Raw genomic sequence first — 22,081 nt, 5'->3', positions numbered from 1 at the left:
TCTGCCATTCAGGCTCCGACATACAGGACCGCGGTTCTGGACCAAGTGGAGCCCAGGCCGAGATTTTCCTTTGGCGCTACCTCCTTCATACACCATCTGCTACCAGGGCCCTAAGATGAGTACACACAAGATGATATTTTGGATGATTTGTCAATTTGGGATGACTAAGAATGACAAGTCGTCCACATCATCCCGTGTGTATGCACTATTGCGTGCTCCTGCACATCTTTCATTGCATCTTCAGATCTGCCTGCAGTGCAGGACAATCTGAATATCTGGGGGCCGACACCATGGTTCTGGATGCGGCGGGGGAACAATATATCGGCTGGTCATACACCAGATCGTGCAGTGTGTTACGGACCGCAAGATTTATATCAGGCTGTCGCTGAGTACACACATCATCTAGTGTACTCCTTCCAAAATCCTGGGGATGCTTAATGTTTGCAGTGGCACACTATAGGCCCTTCATAAGTTTCAGCTCCAGGCCTATGTAAACCTTAATCTGGCACTGGCTGGCACTTAAGTACCCCAAATAGCTTCAGGAGGGCTAATCGGGGACATCTAGATTGATCCCCAATGTTAGTGCATCTTTTGGGGAGTGTCAGGCTGATTTTCCCAATTCTGCCTACACTTTTCGCCTGTTACAGTTTCGCAGGGACACGTTTTCGCATCCTTTGGAATTGAATATGGTGAATAGCGGGAGCGAGAGCGAAAAGTTTCCACGGCTAAAACACGTGAAGTCTGCGAAAAGTGCAGCATGCAAAAAAGTATCATGGGTGCGAAACTAATTGGGCCTTAGTTGTATACTTTTTATATCAATAAGAATGAGTCACACAAAGCTGGGGGTTGCAGTTGTAGGCTCAATGTGTGTCCACTGTCCACCACTGTCCTCAGTTACTGTAGTAGAAGAGTCCCCTTTACCACAGACATAGCTTCATTGGTAATACAGAACACTTACCACTTACATATTAACATGTACAGCCAGGGCCGGTGCAAGGTTTCCAGGCACCCTAGGCAACATTTTGCTAACAGCCCCTGGCCCCTCCAATTCATAATATGCAACGCATCTGTCTCTCCAATTAAATAACATGCCATACAGCAGTGTCCCAAATTCATAATATACTATATACAGAATATCACACACAGCGCAGCACCAAAATCATAATGTACCTCATAACACTGCCGCAAATTCATAATATGCCACACAGCTGTGCCACAAATTCATTATATGTCGCTCAGCCATGAATTATGCCGTTCATTATTTTTTTTAGTGGACTCAGCAGCACCGTCCAGTGGCCGGCGCCCTTAGACGAATGCCTAAGGTTGCCTAATGGTAGCACCAGCCCTGTGTACAGCTGTGCTCACAATAGATTGACTATTGACTCCAAATGGGTATTAATAAACTGTTTGGAATTTTATTTGGTGCCACACAGCTTTTTTGGAAAATGCTTGTAAGCCATCCTTGAAAAAGGTGACACGTTATAAAGAAACAACTGTCAGGCTGCCCATGGCAGACCTAGATTTGTTTCTGCAACAACACAGCTGTCTACCCGAATGAAGGAAATGTAAGGATTTGCAGTTTCTCATCTTATATTATATAGAATACATAAAAAATGCTGTGCACATTCAGACTTATAAAAATGCTAAATATCTGTTTAGTATTGTTTTCTATCAGTCTTTTGTTCCTCATGTTAATTTAATAAAAAAGTTCTAACAACATACAGTAGGTGACCTAGGAAATTTAATGAGACTTAATTTTGTACCATCATACATTCTGTTCTCTTACAGAAAAGAACAGCTTGTTGCTGTTCAGTGATAGAAAACATTTGGCAGATGATAGTAATATGTAAAAGACAGCAGTGTTTCTATATAAAGTCTGTGCTGCATTTGGAAAGGTCTGTTTTTAGTGCTTGGTGATTTGCACTAACAATTCTACAGAGCCACACCAGAGCCGTGACTACTAGACATTTTGGTGCCTTGTGTGAGAAAGAGCATTGCTTTCTCCCAAACCATACTGCCTACTGTATGTTAAAAAAACCACACACTTAAATATGGGCACTATAAAAATCACATCCAGTCCATCCTTAATATCGCTATTGAAATTATTTTTATAGTGCCCATACCTGAGTTTACTTAATTGGTGAGAACAGCAGCTCCATATTATGTGAGATTTATTTATTTATGGACTATTTTTATTCTGTTAATCTGTCTATGTACAGATTTTTTATTAAATATATTTAGCAAAAAGCCAATAGTACATATGTATATATATATAGAGTACATATATATATTTATATTTATTTTTCTGAACACATAATCAGTGTCAGGGTCAGGCAGCACAACCCAATCAATCACCCACAGTGAGTGACTCACTCACTAGGAGTGGCAATGGCTGGGACAGGCTGCAGGGTCTGACAGTCAGTGGCACACCAACACATACACTTATCTACTGTCTGTCCACAGTGCTGCGCGGCCGTGCCACTTGAAGTTGCCGGCCAGGACTCGGGAGGCGGTGACTGAGGGCCTCATTCACCAACAAGTTTTAACACTCAAAACGAGTGATAAAATTTGTTGCGTATAATAATGGTGCTTCAGCCAACCAGCTCCCAACTGTTATCTGTCTGAAAAAAGACAGTTGGGTGCTGATTGGCTGGAGCACCATTTATATCACTTGCTTTGAGTGATAAAACTCGTTGATGAATGAGGCCCTGAGTGAGTGACTTAAAGGGGGGAGCCTGCGGCTGCTTTCTTTGGCTGTGCTTTACAGAGCTGGGCGCAGCGCATCGCACTGTAAGCAGCGGGTACCCAGTGTAACCCTAGTTACGGCCCTGAGCCACACATAGTTCCGGTACCTGAGCGCTGCTAATACATATTATACAAGGTTTCATTTCAATGTTTATTATTTTATATCCTTGTGAATATCTGTATTTTTTGAATTGTCATTTATATTAATTTCACCTTCCATAAAATCATTATTTTAAAATATGTTTCTGCAAACAATTGTAGTGGCTGATGTCCCCATACAAATTACAAATTCAGGAGTTCTACAGAATGTGATTGTACATGCTATTATACTAACAAAGTGATTAAGGGGTCTATTTACTAAGCCTTGGATGGAGATAAAGTGAACGCAGATAAAGTACCAACCAATCAGCTCCTAACTGTCATGTCACAGTGTTTAAAAAATGACTGTTAGGAGCTGGTTGGCTGGTACTTTTTCTCTGTTCACTTTATCTCCATCCAAGGCTTAGTAAATTGACCCCTAAATATATGAAATATGAGCTTATGAACGGAACCTCTAACATTACGCTAAAAGCACTATACACCCACTTCAAACCTTATTGCTGAAATATCCCAAACCATATTTAAGAGCAATAACATTTTGAAGTACAGACACAATTTCAATATATCACATGTGTTGCTCTTCTGAATGTTTTTCTAGCTCCAGTGTCTGCTGTTGCCATTAATGGTACATTTCCTTTGCTACTCTGCTTGCTATGAAAACAGCACATCCAATACAGTGACTGTTTAATCATGACAACTATCATGAAAATTTTAAACTTATAATAGCTTAGTTACAGCTAAATTAATACATTTTCAATGTACACATTATACAATATCTGAACTGTGAATTTTCTTTGATCAGACATCTATATTACATATCATTATAAGTTCATTATTTGCATATGTGCCCCCTCAATGTACAGCACTAATTAATACGTTTTTCACTTTATAAAAAAGAATAATTGTTATTCCGACTTAGCTATATATACAGGATGCAGCCATCGTGTCAATATTCAAAATGATGAAAGTCATAATATTGACAGTGATGTCGACAATTTTGTAATGTCCAAATGTTCACAATGTTGACATGTGAAATGCCAACATTCTGCAGAATGCTGACATTAGGGTTAGGTTGTGTGGGGAGGGTTAGGTTTAGGGCTAGGGGTTAGAGTAGCGCATCACCTGACACTACAATGACTTGAAGACACCACTTCACTGCCGGAGCAGAACCAATATGAATATGTTTTCATAACATCAGTATCGACATGCATGTTGACATTATCATGACAATATTATGACTATCGAAAAAGTATACAGAACCGTACTAAATACCTATAGTCATGGCATATCTGTGGTTAGCATTCAAACTACTAACATTTTCTAATGTTTGACTTCATAAATTAGACACCACAATTGCCTATTCAGCATTCTAAAGACATGTAAGCTATACTGATTGTATAGAACTTTATAGAGGTAGTCAAATTATTACCATTAATTGCTTTTCCTTGAAATATACGCCATGGCAGTCGTTAATAAAAGGGTTAGTTAGTGCCTTAGTAAGCTGAATAGAGACAGGAAAAATAAAACCCCACAGCAGGTATATAGTGTGACACCTGCGTCTTTAAGAAATATCCCAAGCTGTCCTACAAAATATAATATACTTATTGTTTTAGTAACGCAATTTCACCCCTGGTTTTCTTTCTGTCTATCGCTTCGGTGATTGGTCACACACTCGCACTTTTGGAATGTCAACTAAACTTTATCAGATACACTCTTGAAGTGTCGGTATCCTAACCCTGTTGGGATGCCGGCGTTGGGATTTTGAACGCTAAGGTTTCCGGATGCCGGCATCCCGTCCTTTATGTGGGGTTGTGTGAGTAATGGCAGTGTGTGTTGAGGAAATCAGAAAGTGACAAAAAAATGTTCATAGATATTAGTCCTAAAAGACAGCCACATGTGTGCATATTCAAACAATTGTTAACATTTGTTAAAACATAAGTGCGTTGCAGCACACCATAAGTTGTAATATTGCATAATAAATACCTTACTAGAGCAGTGAAGAAGCTAGTGAGCAAAGATGATTCCTAGTGAGCTGCCAGCAGTGACGCAGAGAAGGGCTGAGGCTTGTCGGTGAGGTTGCATCTGCAATGAGGTTTAGTAGCGATGATGAGGATGGACATCACGCAGGTTTGCTCATACAGTTATTCATGCAGCCATTAAGCCGCAAGTAGGTGGCCCGAGTGGCCGCAAGAGGTACAACAGGACATAACTTCCCTTATTGTAATACACTACGTATCTGTGTATTACACAACATAGTGAAAGAGCCTATAACTTAATTACAGAAGGTTGCAACTCTGAGTCAGTTATCTAGGCCAGAGGTGCCCAGACTCTGGCCCTGATTGAGAGCCAGACGCTCTGAAAGAGCGCTCGCTCTGAATCAAGGCGTTTTTTTTTTTTTTTTGTACGGCCTCCTGGCCGCTCGCATAGCTGTGGGTAACCACCCACAGCTATAGCGAGCGGCCAGGTTGATGGTCGCGAAGGTCAAGACCATCGCGACCATCGGGCTTGCGACAAGACCCTTGTGGTAGGGTCTCGTGGCCGCAAGCCCCAGAGAGATTTCGGCTCTAACAGAGCCGGAATCTCTCCACTGACATCACTTGTGATGTCAGTGGGGCCGCCACCAAACGGCAGGCGTTCACAACATCTACAGCTCGCCCCCTTTGGTGCGAGACCCGGAGCGACGGATTGCCCATCGCTAGCCAGGTCTCGCAAATGCACACGACGGAGACGGCTCCGTCGTGCACATGTGCTGTGGACCACCATCGACCTGGTTGCGAGCGCTCAGCGCTTGCAACCGGGTCTGAATCAGGCCCTCTGTCATTACATTTGAGGTTTTAGGGATATCCATGCTTGGGCCCAGAAGATTAAATCAAATTGACTGTGTTGCTAATTAAGGAATCTGTGCTCAAGCATGGATATTCTTAAAACCTGGACTGTAATGGCAGAGTAGTTTGGGAATCTCTGAGCTAGGCAGTTAGTATTCCGTCACCCACAATTCATGAGGTTATAGCAGCAATTTAAAGTCATCTAAAATTATTAACTAACAAAGCTATGGATCCATTAGGAGCAATAAGAACATCACATATTACATTGGAATTTAATATACCCCCCAAAAAAATACAATGCTTATAGAATAAAAAATTATAGTAAAAAGGTAACAAAACAAACATACAAAAACATATGCAAAAAAAGGAAACAATAATTCACCTTACACAAGATACTACTGCTGTTTACAGACTTCCCAGTTGGAATGGAACCGCACAGAGGGCATGATTCACTACCAGATGCGACTGCGAATACGCACGCCATCCGCCAATTGTTTCGCACTGCACGTGCGTATGTTTCGCACTGCGCATGTATATGCATCGCAGTGCGCGTGCACAAACTGGCTGCTGCGATGGGGACTGCGACCCATCGCTCGTGATTGACGGGAAGTGCTGTTTGTGGGCGGTAATGGGAGGGTGGTCGGCCGAATGCAGGCGCAGTGGCGGATCCAGGGGGGGCGATTGGAGCGATTGGCCCCCCTAGCACAGTCCTCCCTTGAACATTTGTCTCGGCATCCTCACCTGCACTGAAGAGGTTAAGGTCCGTCACTCCCCTTCCCCTTAGCTGTACGTCCTCACTCCTCAGCTCTGAAGGGAGCATCAAGTGGATCCTTTAGCCGTGCATTGTACTCTGAGGTGAGGGGTCGGGTGCCTGAGAGCTGCAGTATCAGGAAAGTTATTCCTGAATCCTCCATGCAGCCAGCTCCCAGCCTAGGTCAGATCTAGGCCAAACAGCTCATGTAGCGGGGGATGCTCAAAACTCCATTCAAGTAGCTCCGAGCTGCTCAACTGCAGTTAGAAGAGATGGGCATGTTGTAACAGACAGCAGCAGGCATGATTTTGTCCTCTCTTTCCCCCTGGCCACACTATACCCTTTCTCTGTACACCTGACAGTATGTTGTACTCTAACCCAGGTAAGTGACCACAGATCTGGGTAACTGCCGGGCCTGGCACCTGGCTAATGGTGTCTCCCTGTTATTACTTTCAGCAGGGTCTGGTGCAGTGTTCCCAGGCATTGTGCAGGGGAAACTTCCTGCACGGGGCTGGAGGGGAGATGCCAAAGGCTGGGTGCCCTGCAGTGTGCCAGTCACCTCTGCTCTCATCATTGCTACCTATTGTACACTGTCACTTTATAAATTTGCATCATACAGTATGTAAGCAGAGTGAATTACACAAAATTATATATTTTTTTTATATATGTTTAATTAATTCATGTGAGTCTATGACCAACGAAAAATTAATAAAAAAATAATTATATTGCCCCCCCTAAAAGAACAGTCTATATCCGTTGCAGGGGCGTGCTAGTGCGTTCGCACTCCATTGCAGGGGCATGCATAAACTATTCACTGCAATCCCATATACAGTGTGAGGACTCTTAAGGTGCATACACACTGGGCAATTAAAGTGGACGACTGAACGATAACAATATCGTTATCGTTCAGTCATCCACTTTATCGTCCATTTTTAACACCAAAACGATGAACAATAACGACGATGCGCGTTCCCGCGGGTCGTTCGTCATTATCGTTCATCGGGTAAACTTGCAGGCCAACCTGACGATATTGTCAGGTTGCTGCATGTTGGGGAATGGGGGAGAGAGCCCGGCGCTGAACGATATAGTTAATGATATCGTTCAGCGGGTGTGCTCAATGTCATGGACTACATTGAGCACACCCTGCCGGGGACAACACTACACGATATCGCTCAGGGAGCATATCATCTAGTGTGTACGCTCCTATAGCGTGTGTGGTTGTTAGCAATTTGTGAGTAAGTTCAGAAGTGCATGAGGCTGCGATGGTACTCGATTGTACTGATGGTTTCGCTATTCTATTATAAATATTATGGATGTGTGCAATGTAAAGTGGGCGTCCTTATGTAGTGCTGAGTTTGCATTGTGACCACAATGGATTAGCATGCTATCGCAGTAATATTGTGTTCCGTAGTGAATCAGGCCCAGAATGAACAATTTCTCCAAATATTTAAAGCCTTTATAATTTTCTTTACTCCACAGTTTCCTCTCAGGAAGGAATTTAGGAGCTCATTCAGACCCTCTCGCTATGATGCGAACGCTCGTAGCTGGCCGATAGTTGCAATCTGCGCATGAGTATTCACCGCAATGCGCGTGCACAAACCACTACGAAAGATCAGAATGCGTTCACTCGTTGTGCATAGACAGCCCAGCAGAATGAGTGACAGGAGAAGCCATTTGTGGGTGGTGACAGGGGTAGACCACTAGAAAACGGTGGAGTGGAGGTGCGAACGCAGGCGTGCCAGTGTGTTGCAACGCAATTTCAGAGGCGTGCATAGTTAAAAGGCAGCGTCATGGTACACGTCACTTGGTGGGATTTCACACTGAAGTGATCACAGTGCTTGCAGAAGGATATAGTCAACCTCAAGCCCTGCGATCGCATCTGATGGTGCTCCATGTACCAATGTTTTCATGCACTTCCAGGAGATGACGTGCGCAAGTGGGCGTCTTATGAATGGATGATGGGTGTCTGCATACACAAAGTGATCACATGCCAAGACGTAGTGGGCGTGCTAATGTTCGTTATTATCGTTCATCTGGTAAACATGCAGGCCAACCTGACGATATTGTCAGGTTGCTGCATGTTGGGGAATGGGGGAGAGAGCCGGCGCTGAATGATATAGTTAATGATATCGTTCAGCGGGTGTGCTCAATGTCATGAACGACATCGAGCACACCCTGCCGGGGACACACTAGACGATATCGCTAAGGGAGCATATCATCTAGTGTGTACGCTCCTATAGCATGTGTGGTTGTTAGCAATTTCTGAGTAAGTTCAGAACTTGTGCAAGTGTGCATGAGGCTGCGATGGTACTCGATTGTACTGATGGTTTCGCTATTCTGCTAAGTATTACGGATGTGTGCAATGTAAAGTGGGCGTCCTTATGTAGTGCTGAGTTTGCATTGTGACCACAATGGATTAGCATGCTATCCCAGTAATATTGTGTTCCGTAGTGAATCAGGCCCAGAATGAACAATTTCTCCAAATATTTAAAGCCTTTATAATTTTCTTTACTCCACAGTTTCCTCTCAGGAAGGAATTTAGGAGCTCATTCAGACCCTCTCGCTATGATGCGAACGCTCGTAGCTGGCCGATAGTTGCAATCTGCGCATGAGTATTCATCGCAATGCGCGTACACAAACCACTGCGAAAGATCAGAATGCGTTCACTCATTGTGCATAGACAGCCCAGCAGAATGAGTGACAGGAGAAGCACTAGGAACGGGAGAGTGGAGGTGCGAACGCAGGCGTGCCAGTGTGTTGCAACGCAGTTTCAGAGGCGTGCATAGTTAAAAGGCAGCGACATGGTACACGTCACTTGGTGGGATTTCACACTGAAGTGATCGCAGTGCTTGCAGAAGGATATAGTCTACCTCAAGCCCTGCGATCGCATCTGATGGTGCTCCATGTACCAATGTTTTCATGCACTTCCAGGAGATGACGTGCGTAAGTGGGGGTCTTACGAATGGCTGGTGGGTGTCTGCATACACAAAATGATCACACGCCAAGACATAGTGGGCGTGCTAATGTCTTGCCGTGCCATCATCTGCCTTGCTGGGCATGCGCAGAATTTGCATATGCAGGGAGAAAGCAAACGCATCTAGCGAGAGGGTCTGAATGAGCTCCTTAATTACTTAAATAAGCATCCGTATACAGTAATTTACAGACTGGTGTCTCTGTGCCATACAGATGTAAAACTGCCTTCCTGGGACAATTAGTACCTTTTAAGGTGTAATTTATTTTATTTCTGATTTCTAAAGCATGGTAAATTAAGTGTTACTCTTGCTTTGACTGCACAGAGAGATTGCAAATTATGTCAGCACTAATTTATCACAAAGGGAATTAAACATTAATCCTACTGCAGGCAATATAATGATTTGCTCAAGAGATAAGTATTAAAGAGACGTTTGTATCAGAAATATTAATAGCATATTTTGTCCCTGTGTCTGTAACTGACAGCGGAAAGAAGTTCAAATGATTGCTTTTACCCAGACAAGGTTACCTTAGACTTGGATGTCAGAGAAAAAAACCCAGCAGTTTGAATAATTTTCTAGAGTCATGTAAATATCACTTCAGACGGTGTTTACTCCTCACTTCTACTGACCTTGAAAATAAATTGGAAAGTATTTACTGGTGATTTTATATTGTTCGAAATAAGAATCATTTTTACTTAAGAAGCTTAGGCGTCTAGTATTTACTAAGCTGTGTCAGGAGATAAAGTGAACAGTGATAAGGTGCCAGCCAATCAGCTCTTAACTGCCATTTTTCAAACACAGCCTGTGATATGGCAGTTAGGAGCTGATTGGCTGGTACCTTATCACCGTTCACTTTATCTCTTAACACAGCTTAGTAAATAGACTCCTTAAGGTGTGAGGTAGCATACATATCTTTTGAGTTTTGATTTATGTAACTCAAATGCATTGAATTTGAAACAAGTAGTTATTGAGTGTGTTTACAATACAACACTTTGATTTGGTGCAATCAACAATGTGTGCGGACACTTTGATTGGTAAAGGAACTTTCATTGATTTTCCATGTGTGTAACCCTGGTTAAGGGTTAAAGACCATACTGTATTAATAAATATATATATGAGGCAAAATATTTATATATACATTTCAGATATTTAAAGGTGAACAGATGTGAATGGTTGGAATTGGTAAATGTGTAGGAACTGCAATACAATATATGTGAAAATGTACAATGTGATATGTAATTAAATTATGTACATATTCTGAGGTAAAATGTTAACAAATTCATGCTATATATGAAAATATATATGTACTGTGTGTGAACAAATGACAATTCATATATATATATATATATATAGGCATTTATTAAATGGATATCCATGGATGTAATAATTCTGGCATACACTATAGTAGAAGAGGTGAAGTAATATAGCAGGGAGTGATTTGGTTCCTGTCAGGAAAAAAGGGTCCAGTTACAGAGAGGTATACAACAGCTGTCAGCAGCATATAGAAAATGGGCCTCAGACTGCACACCTTAAACATATATATATAATTGGAGGTGTTACTTGTGGAGACAATTGATATATACACAAAAAGAAATACAGGTGCTCAACTCCAAATTAACTGATTGAATATAAATAAATACATTTTTGCACTGAATAGAGGTTTTTGGCATAATCTTGGCCAAGGTTATGGGCCTACCCACCAAATCCGGGTAACCTCTGTTGGGTAGGTCCCTAACATACTAGGGTTCAAATCCAGAGTGCAGGACACCCAGAAAACTAGCCCAGCTAAGCCACCCCAAGGCACCACTCTAATAAGAAAGGTGAAGTGTAAAGAAATAGTTAAGAGCAGCCGAAGCTGCATATAAATAATAAAAATAAAAAAAGTGAAATACATATATAAAATACAGACAGTGAAGCTTTAAAATGTGTTAAAGGAAAAATGTGTTATACTGCGGTGCACTGAGGCAGATCAACCAAAGCAATCCAGGGGGACCCACGCCCCAAAAATGAACCAAAGCTGCACTACACAGTCTAAATATTTGCAGGACTTACCTATATTGTGCCTCTGACTGGTATGCATATTACAATGCCAGACTCCATGCTCTAAACCAATGTAGTAGGGGTGCTAGTCTGAGTGGAAAGTGTCTCAGGCTTTCCAGGTGTGCAAAGCAATGCACTAATTGGATTCATATAGAAAATGGGCCTCAGACTGCACACCCTGAACATATATATATATATATATATATATATATATACACTGTATATATATACACTGTAATTGTAGGTGTTACCTGTGGAGACAATTGATATTGATATATACACAAAAAGAAATACAGGTGCCCAACTCCAAATGACAGCAGTTGACAATTAGCCTTGAGTGCTCACACTGCAATGTGCCCTGCCAGGCACATGGGGGTGGAGCCGGTGAGGGAGCTTATCACAGCAGGAGCTGTGAAGATGATGGGAGCTGGCACCCACCCTGCTGGAAAGGCAGCAAGCAGTGGTGCCCAGCAGCAATGGACAGTTTGGTGGCCAGGAGGCTGTCAGTGGCATGTTACACAGGGAATCGGTATGAAATACCGGCCGATTCCCTGCAGCGGCAGCCCGACAGCTGAACAGATCCTGGCAACAGCAGGCCGACAGTGCTGTAAATCCCGATCATCCTAAGGTAAGTACTCACTAACCTAACCCCCCTAACCCTAACCCTCCTTAGGGGTGCCTAACCCTAATCCCCCCTGTAAGTGCCTAACCCTAACCCCCCCTTCCCCGCTGCCTAACCCTAAGTCCCCCCCCGGGGGTGCCTAACCCTCCCTCCCCCTACCCTAAAACTCACGGGGGGGGTGTATAACCCTAAGTCCCCCCTGGGTGCGCTAAACCTACCCCCCCCACGCGGCTGTCCACTCGTGGCACACGGCATCCCTTCAATCAGGATGCCGGGCGCCTGTCTCCTGGCATCAGGAAAATGACAGGCGTCTAGATATAGACGCCTGTCATTTAACCCTCACCGGGATAAAGCAGTCGGGAAGCCGGCTGTCAGGATCATGTCAGCCGGTTTCCTGATTGCATCCCGTTACACAGTGGCGGTGACTGACAGCAGGTGGTAGGCAAAACAGCCAGCTGAAGGGCCATTCAGGCTAAAGGAGGTGGTGTGGTAGCCGGAGACTAGTCTCCCTGTCCAATGGACAGAAGTATTGGGTAAGCTGTATCAAACCAGCACCTAACATCACAGTGATGGCTAGGCTGCAGGGACAGGTCACAGAGACACAGCAAAGTGATGGAGGTGGTCAGGGTATAAGAACAGGAGTAGCTATCAGTAGTGGAGCTGCTTCTCAGGTACATTCCACTGTGGGGAAAAGACATAGATTACCAGCACTCCCTACCACGCTAATTCATCCAAATATACGGAATTATAATATAAACCCCATTTTTTTTACATCAGTTACAAATATGCTGTTAAAGTTACTCTATTAAGGAGAGAGCTGGGGAGTATTTACATGCTCACTTACTGAGAATAAGTGGCCACTACTTAATTATAGTCAGAGTCTATATGATCTGGAGGCTGTATAATGTGCCTCATGTAGCAAGTCATATTACTATCTTCCTGACAAATAAGCCATCAATGTTTTTTTTTTTAAAACAATTTTATTCATTTTCATAAAGTGTCATTAAAAACGTATACAAAAAATACATGTGAACATTAGCATAAGAATTGACCATGATAGCAGACATGGTAAAAGACAGACGCATATTGCAACATTTAAACCATCAATGCTTAATGCAACTGGTAAAGTAAAATATAATCTACCACTCAGGAGAAGGGTTCTACTTTATAGACATTAAGAGGAACATATGTATCCAGAATTGTTTAACATCCTTTTTCAGTGGAGATAGACTGTAAGTATCTAATGACAGCTGGAGTCATACACTAGCTGGTTGCTGCAGATACAGACTCCAACTTCTCTAATACCAAGGAGGAGACTGATATAATACCCTAGGTATAACAGTAACCTTGTGCTAATGGCTCAGAGTGCAAATTACTAAGAGTTAAAAGGGATCTGGAATCATAATTACAAACAAGCACCCTCATATTAAAGGATACGCTGTAGACTCTACATAATTTTATTATATGGATCCATATATACAAATATATTAGACTGATATAGTATTATAGTATTGTTCAGTTCAATTCTATGTATTGCTAGGTATCAAACTGTATGTGATGAGTTATGTAATGCAAAAAAAAAGATAAGTTCACATTCTTATATGCATTAATATCTTGTCTGTATAAATTGCGTTAAACTAAACTATACAGAATGGTGTCTAATTACTGGGAGTGGTGAGAGTCATTGGAGAACACACAAATCCAAGAAGGACAGGATGTGATCAGGAATATGGATATACGGTATATATTGTGTTATCTACACCACATTACTTAATCGCTATTAGCATTTGGGTTTCCCAAGTAGGCCCATACCGACCACGAATACTTGGGTGGAGACACTGATAGGAAAAAGGTACGCCATTTAACGAGAGGTTAAAGGTAGGAAAATATTAGACAGTAAGGGGGTTAGTAACCTGGTGACCCTTTACAGAGGCAAAAGGGGGGTTACATTTGCATAAACTAAATATGATCAATATGATAACCAGGCAATAACCCCTATACTGCAATAAAATAATGCAGTCCAGGAAATCAGGAAAGATCTCCCCACACCTGGCTTCCAAAAATGTAGGGGCTCTCATATTTGTAAAAGAGGGTTCTCCACTTTCAAATGATGTGGCCCCCTAGTAGCTACTGCTGGTGATCACCAGACAATATTATACTGCCCTAAAGAAAAAATGAGTTCCATGGTGGGACGACACATGCTCCCTAGGGGAGTCTACTTTTTCAAACAATGTGCTCGCCTTAGTACTGTATTGTCTGGTAATCTGGAAAAGGAGATGCAGGTGCACACTCTAAGCACTAAGAACACTGATAGTCAAAACAGATATAATAAACTCTGCAAATAATGGAGTATTACTGATGTTCTTAGAGCATATTTGTCCAATCATATGAGTCTATCCTTCCTGTCAAGGTGAACTCCTAAAATTACTAATACTAAAACATTGTCAATTTATCAAAGACTTACCAAAATAGTACCCCCTGATATGTAGACAGCATGTGCAGGACCTGTGCTTGTTTTGAAGACCTAAGGGCAGATGGGTGGTTTTCAAAATTACCATTTGTTTTGATGTGTTTAGACTGGACATAATAGGAGTGAAAAAGAAGGGCATTTTTGGATTGAACAGGGTGTGAACTTTTAAACTTTTTTCCATAAATGATAGGTATCATTACGTATAGATTGTTCGAGAGATGGTACCACTTGCCGAAGATTTTTTTAATGCATTCTCTGTTTTTTTTCCTTATTTTTTTTTTTAACAAATTTTCTTTATTGAAGCATTGACATATAGCATCATATAATAGGAAACTTTTTACAACATATCAAAAAGTGCAATAAACAGATACCAAGAAACAATACCTTAATATCAATTTCCATATAATTCCATATATTGAAAAACAGAACACAAGCAATAAGGTTAATTAGATCAATTAGACTCGAATCTGCATACCACTCGCACCTCAAGTAGAGATGAAGATGATAGATATCGGAGGGTCTTGAGAACACATACTTGTTTCATACCACTCTGTAGTTCAAAAGCATTTCCGAAGTTGTTCTCTTAGTGATGGGGAGAGAGTATCAATATAAGTCTCTCAGGTATTAAATAAACATTCAGTGAATTTTTCTTTTTTAAGGGAAGCTTCCATCTTTGCTAACAGAAAAAAGTGAAAATGGTGGACTAATGGGCTGTATCCACATCTGGAGGATACATTTCTTTTGCCACCGCATATATCACTAATAGTAGCTTACGAACCCCCTTTGCCAATCTCATTTTTTTTCTTATTTATTCTCTGCCTGATGTATGAAAATTACCCAGAAGTTAGATTTTCTCCAATATCATGTTCCCAATTGAGTTCATAACAATATTTTTCAAGTAGGTTATAACTAATTATATAATCATTCTGTATATATAGTTTACATAGAGATTCTATTATGGTGTTGCTTGTGATTTCAGCTTCATTATTATGTGTGTTTTAGGTGTTTCTTATTTGTAGGAAATGGTAGATTTGTTTATTGGGACCATTAAAGCAGTTTTTCAATTAATTAATCAAAGTGTTTAAAAGGGCCCATATGTGTGATTTTGGTGATCATTTTTATGCTTCGGGTTGTCCAATTTTTAAAATGCTTGTGTGGCTGTCCAGATTAAAATGATGGGTTGTTCCAGATGGTCACTAGCTTTTGAATTCCTGATAATGGTTTATACATTTTGGTAGTGTAATCCATATGTTAATTGAGAATCATGAAAATGACTCGCAGTGATCTTCTATGGTTAATATGAGAAATGCCAGGAGTCAGAAATTCAACACTAAGGAGTCTATTAATTATCACAAATTAAGATATTCACCTATTTTTGTAAAAATTAAGTGTCAGGGTAATTCATCATTAATGTAACAATTCTCCCCCGATAAGCACTGTTACAAAACACTATATAAAAATATATAATAAACCATTAGTGTGCAGCCATCCTGGGATTTGAGGAAAGTACTAAAGATCTGCAAGCTGACCACACTCACCTATGCTTAGCTGAACAGAAAACCACAAGATATATATATGTATACCTAAGTTGATTATCCAAGTAGTGATGAAGTCTTTGGGGAATGTTAAAGATAAAATCAATCAAGCGCTAAAATATTAATTAAAAGTCAATTTCAATATGTTCAGTGAGTCCCTAAGGACTGAGAGTCCTCATTGTATGAATCCTATAGTATTCTCTTGTACATAACCTCTGAAAATGATCACCTCCTCTAACTGTTACTGGACTAAACTCTATGCCTGTTACTTTAATCTCTTTAGGGTCATTGTGATGTACTGAAAAAAAAATGCACAGGAACAGAATGTAGAACACTCCCTTTTATTACATTTCTCCTATGTTCTAAGAATCGACACCATAAAGGACGTGTAGTCCTGCCAATATATTGTTTTTTACATGTACACTCAAGCAAATCTATTGCATTAAGGAGCTACAATTGATATATTTTTAACGGGGTGGGAAAATTCTGTGATAGCTGAAGAGAAAGTTTGACTTTTATTGGTTATAAAAGTACAGGTAATGCAAGTGCTTCAATCACATTTGAAACAATTGAGAATCATGTAGTCGGTGGTAGATCTTTATAGGATGGTCTCATTTTAGCATATCACAAACAGTGACTAAGGAGATTTTTATTTGGTCTGCTTTAATGTAGATGGGTGTTTTTTCTTTGAATGGAAGATTATTGATTGAGCTAAATTGGTGGTATTATAATATTTTTGGATATTAGGTAAGACTAAAGCTGGCCACACATCTAAAGATTATCTGTCCAACCAGCCAACTAGTTGATTGGTTGGAATGAAAATCTGGTAAGGTATGAAAGCAAATGACAATCAGCAATTTGCTCCCAAATGCCGGAAAATGGACAAAAACTGTTGCTTGAACAAATTCTTTAGATCAAACATTTAACAAACTTGTCTGACGACCATATCCATCTGTTTCCTGGCATTTAGGAGCAAAATGCTGATCATCAGTTACTCCCATACGTTACCAGATTTTCATTCCAACCAATCAACTAGTTGGCTGGTTGGACAGATAACCTTTAGGTGTGTGGCCAGCTTAAGTCTTCATTGTTTTGTTGCTGTATGATTATGACTTGTTTTCTAGTACTTTTTGTTTTGCCATGTGAATTTAGAAAATGCTGTTGTCCATCTTTTTGCATGGTTATTGAGGGTATTCCCAGTTGGTAGCATTGATTGATTGAACCAGTAAGGTTTGAGATATCAGCTTTGGGTATTTGATCATAGTGTCTAGTAATACAAATCCCTAGCTATTTTACTGTAGTGATTTGCCACTGTTTTTTTTATTAGGAATGCTTTAGCTTTTTTCATGGTTGATTATATAGTTTTATATGTTAATTTCATCTAAGGATTTGTAATTGTGAGGAGAGCATCAACTGCATATATGCTAATTTTATAGTCTTTGCTTCTTTTATTAATTCCCATTATATTAATTTTTGCTGCTGATGGTTAGACTGCAGTGACTAGTAGATGGATGATACCATGTCCTTTTCCATTAGTCAGGTTTAGGGATTGTGAGGTAATGCCATTCTCTGGTAATTTAATTGTTAGGATATAGAAAAGAGGAAAAGAGCTTCTATACCTCTACTGATTGGACCTTCAATACTTATTTTTTGGGGGATATTTCCTTTTCTATTCAATTCACTATCAAAAGCTTTCAAGCATTTAAGAATAGTATCAATATTGTTTTTTCCTTTTATTAGCTAAATTACTTAGATTGATGGCTCTTCTTGCATATGTGTCTGCTATCATGTTATGAATCCCGTTTGCTCTACATACATGAGAGATAGAGAGTGCCAACATGTTTGCTAAAATTTTCTAATTTTTTTGTCTATTTATAAAAAAAATGTTAAAATAATAAATAAAAAAAACTTGCCATGTTTTGCAGCTTTGAAAGAGAATCATTTATATATCTTATAATGCAAGGACAGATCAAGTGCTAATGGCCATGTTTAGCCATCACTACGAGGTCAGCTCTGATTGCTCGGTTTAAATTCATCACAAGCTGCTCTGCTCATGTTGATATCTAATGTGGACAGCAGACAAAGTAATTCTGCAGTATAGAATGGACAATCAGCCATTCAGTTGCAGCTTACTAGTTCTAGTCCACTATAGTTTAGATCAGGGGTGGGGAACCTTTTTTCTGCCGGGGGCCATTTTGATATATATAAAATTATTTGCAGGCCCGGTGCACGCCACGCCCCTCCACATGGTGTCATGCGGGGCCACAATTGCCGGTGATTACCTCAATGCCCGGAGCATCCTGAGGATGCTCCAGGGAGCTGTAAGGTCAGTGGTGTGACCATCTGAAGCATCCTAAGGACGCTCCAGGCGGCACTGCTGCATAGATTCTGGCAGCAGGGTGTCATTCTAGACACCCTGCTAGCCAGATGAGGCTAGCAGAAAAAAGCTCAGAGGGCCAGACCAAATGATTCCGAGGTCCTTATATGGCCCCCGGGCAGGAGGTTCCCCATCCCTGGTTTAGATAAACAAGAACAGTGTGTTTCCGATAAATATTGATTTAATAATGCAGAATTGATTTCTCAGTGAGAATCTTTGTACAATGAGTGCGTAATCAACAATATATATATATATATATATATATATATATTTAGTTTGAGTGTTAGTCATTAGTTATGGGCAAAGCATGTTTGAGGTGTCAATGCAGCAAATAAATTGATGTCCTTATCAATCCTTACACAAACCAACATAATTGTTTCAATGTAGTATGATGTATAAGTGTATCATGGTGCATAATTAAAAATAATCTTTATTCATTATTAGATGTAACATTATCATTGCTAGGAAGAGGATATGCACTTTTAATTGCAATTTTACTTTTCAGCATTTACCAAACAGTAATGGTTGATTTTTGCAGTTGTCATTTTGACTCAGTGTATATAAGAATGTGTTGTTCCTCTCCTCCCACTCCTCTTATATTGACCACTTTTATGACTATTCGAGTGCATTGAAGAAAGGTTGGATTACTTTTAGAGATTTTGAATTCTAAAAAAGGCACAGTTTTTGAGAATTACATGTATGCAAATTCTACCATATGTTGTGCAGGTCATATTATTCCATTTATACATAATTCTACCTTTATCACTTAAACCATGCCTGTCACCTACTGTATACATGAAACAGAACAAACATAAATGAGCATTTCACATTGGCTAAATGTTAAGGAGATACAATTTTATCTAAATGTATGTTTCTACATATTGTATGACAATAGCAAATTTCTAGGCAGATATGAATATAAAGAACCAATAAACTTTATGTAATGTATGTATTTGCAACTAGAACAGTTTTGTTATGTATTAGTTAAACAAAGTACAAAATAACAACTTTACATACATAAGTAAATATCCCATTGTTTCTTCCCAGACACATACTATATGAGTGGAATTCAAGTAGCTGCAGAGTTTAACCGTATTGCAGAGAAAGTCCTCAAGCCACATATTATAGGGAATATTTAATGCCAAGGTTGCTCAGATAACTTCTGATTTACACTTATTTAGTGCAAATTGTATTTTATTGAATTCAACAAAATACAGATAATACATACATTCAAAAAACAGTGGCAAATCTATCACTAAATAAAGTGGGGAGAAACTCAGTTTGTTTTCAGAACCACTGGAAAAAGCGTCTAACACCGTATTACCTATCATCAATGGTTAATAAATCACAAGGAGACAAAAAACATACATACAAAAACAATAATACTTTCCAACATAATGTGAAAATAAAAACAAAAAGACATCAGGACAAAGGGAAGAAAGGAGGGGAAGGAAAGGGGAGAGGAAGAAAAAAAGGGGGGATAAGTACTCACTCTTCGATCAAAAGGTGCAAACTCATATTTACAAAAAACATTTAAACCTAAAGTAGATATAGAGTGAAGTTACAGAACGGCCAAAATAGTAATTAACAGAGGCCATAGGCCGACACACTGGGAAACATACCCATAGAATCTAGGAGGGAGAGGAGGAAAGAAGAGCCTTAAAGGTAGCAGAATCCTTAAAATCCATCCAACAAAACCAGGTGTCTCTAAAGGACTCATAACCCCCGTCAGCAGAAGTCAGTATATCATCCATATCCATATAGAAATCTATCCCGTTGAACCAATCCATCACCGTTGGAGAAGAGGAACGCCATCTTACTGGGATAACTGCTTTAGCTGCATTATTCAAAAGGCACAAAAGAGATTTCTTATATTTTGAGAGGGGTCTGGACAATAAATGGAACAACCAAAACAAAGGGTCTGTAGGGACTGCTTCTCCTAAAATATTTGCAGATAGGATACGAACCTCCTTCCAAAAAGGTTGGAGGGTGGGACTTACCACCAAATATGGAGAGGGTTGCCTGGGACATTAGAACACCGCCAACAAATATTAGGCACACCTATCCCCATTTTAGAGAAAGTGTCCGGACATCTGTACCAACGGGAAAGAAGCTTGTATTGGGTCTCTACGACACTAACATTGGAAGAAAATGCCTGGGCTAATTTAAATATTTTTTCCCACTTAACTTCACCTAGATCCTCCCCAATCTCACTGTCCCAGACTTTCGTGAAACTACGGGCAGGCTAGAGGCTGCCGACAAAAAATTATAGATTAGAGAAATAGTATGTGTCGGGGGGGGAGAGACAGCACAAAGTTGTTCAAAAAGAGTAAGAGGTAGGCGAAAAACTGAAAAAGGAGCAAGCGAGCATATAAAATGGCGCACCTGAAGATAGCGCCACTGTTCCCATAATGGGAGGTTCCCTTTCTCCCGTACTTCGTCAAAGGGAATAAAACTGCCTCCACTCATCAGCTGTCTGATTCTAAAAAGTCATAGATCGAACCAGGAATGAAAAGCTTTACCAACCATACCTGGGGGGAATTGTTCGTTAAAGAGAAATTACATGAATAAAGAATGAACTGGTGAAATCAAGGAAGACAGTCTCAGAGTATTCCAACAATTTAAAGTGGGTCTAATAGTAGGATGGGAAGAACAGGGGAGGGAGGGAAGCCATGGAGCTATTGATATAGGAATCCTTAGTGCCTGGTTTTTAATTTGCACCCATTGTTTAGTGGAGTCTATCCTGGACCATTCTAAAATTCCATGGAGGAGACAGGCCCGGTATTAACCTCGAATATTAGGGAGACTGTCTTTTTGATGGAACATGATGTCTAACTTTAAACGAGGCCTACTACCTCCCCAAACAAATTCCCTAATCAGCGCTTGGACCTCTAGAAACCAGCTAGACACTATCTTAATAGGTAGGTCAGAACATATTTTATTTAGAAGGGGAGAGAAATTGGTCTCAAATAAGCGAGAAAGGTCCCTAGTAATGATGACACCCAGATATTTCAGTTGAGAAGCATGCCAGGCAAATGGAAACACCTATTTAAGGCCTGCTACCATCTGAGGAGATGCCATAATATTCAAGGCAACTGAATTAGAGTAGTTGACCTTTAAATTAGAGAGGTCTCCAAAAATCTTAAATTCATCAACTAGGTTTGGTAACGAGATAACGGGATTCATAATCATGGCCAATTAATCATCAGTGAAAAGAGCTAGTTTATATTCGCTATTACTTAGACAAAAACCTGATATATCTGGGTTTAACCTGTTTGACCTTGCCAGAGCCTCCATACAGAGAATAACAATTAGGGGAGATAGAGGACTGCGCTGTCTAGTCCCACTAAATAGAGAAAGAATCAGAAAGGGAGCCATTAACTCTAAAACGAGCAGAGGGAAAGCGGTAGAGGGCAAGAATTCGCTGAAAGGAGACAGGACCCAGTCCCAGATGATCCAACACCCCAGACATAAAGCTCCAGGCTATTCTGTCAAATGCCTTCTCAGCATCTGTAGACAACAAAATAGCTGGGGCATCCGTATTTGAAATGTGGTGAATGAGTGCTATAATTTTGGAGGTATTGTCCCTAGCTTCACGTCCTGGAACAAATCCTACTTTGTCATTATGAATAAGAGAAGGTAGGA

The 22,081-nt window shown here is 40.4% G+C and overlaps 1 protein-coding gene across 1 annotated transcript in view; it reads right to left on the bottom strand.

Moving 5' to 3' along the window:
- FHL5 (four and a half LIM domains 5) overlaps positions 1–22,081 on the bottom strand; it is a 111,508-nt gene that overhangs the window by 67,585 nt on the left and 21,842 nt on the right. Inside the window, exons 2-3 of the mRNA XM_088470865.1 lie at positions 9,920–10,021; positions 4,828–4,926 (exon numbers count right to left, since the gene is read on the bottom strand). The gene's annotated coding sequence lies outside the window, so the exon portion shown is untranslated. The remainder of the gene's footprint in view (positions 1–4,827; positions 4,927–9,919; positions 10,022–22,081) is intronic.

This window comes from Taudactylus pleione, unplaced genomic scaffold (genome assembly GCF_031769625.1).
Source record: "Taudactylus pleione unplaced genomic scaffold, aTauple2 ptg000015l, whole genome shotgun sequence".
NCBI classification, from domain to species: Eukaryota; Metazoa; Chordata; class Amphibia; order Anura; family Myobatrachidae; genus Taudactylus; species Taudactylus pleione.
This window is presented reverse-complemented; position numbering and strand designations above follow the sequence as displayed.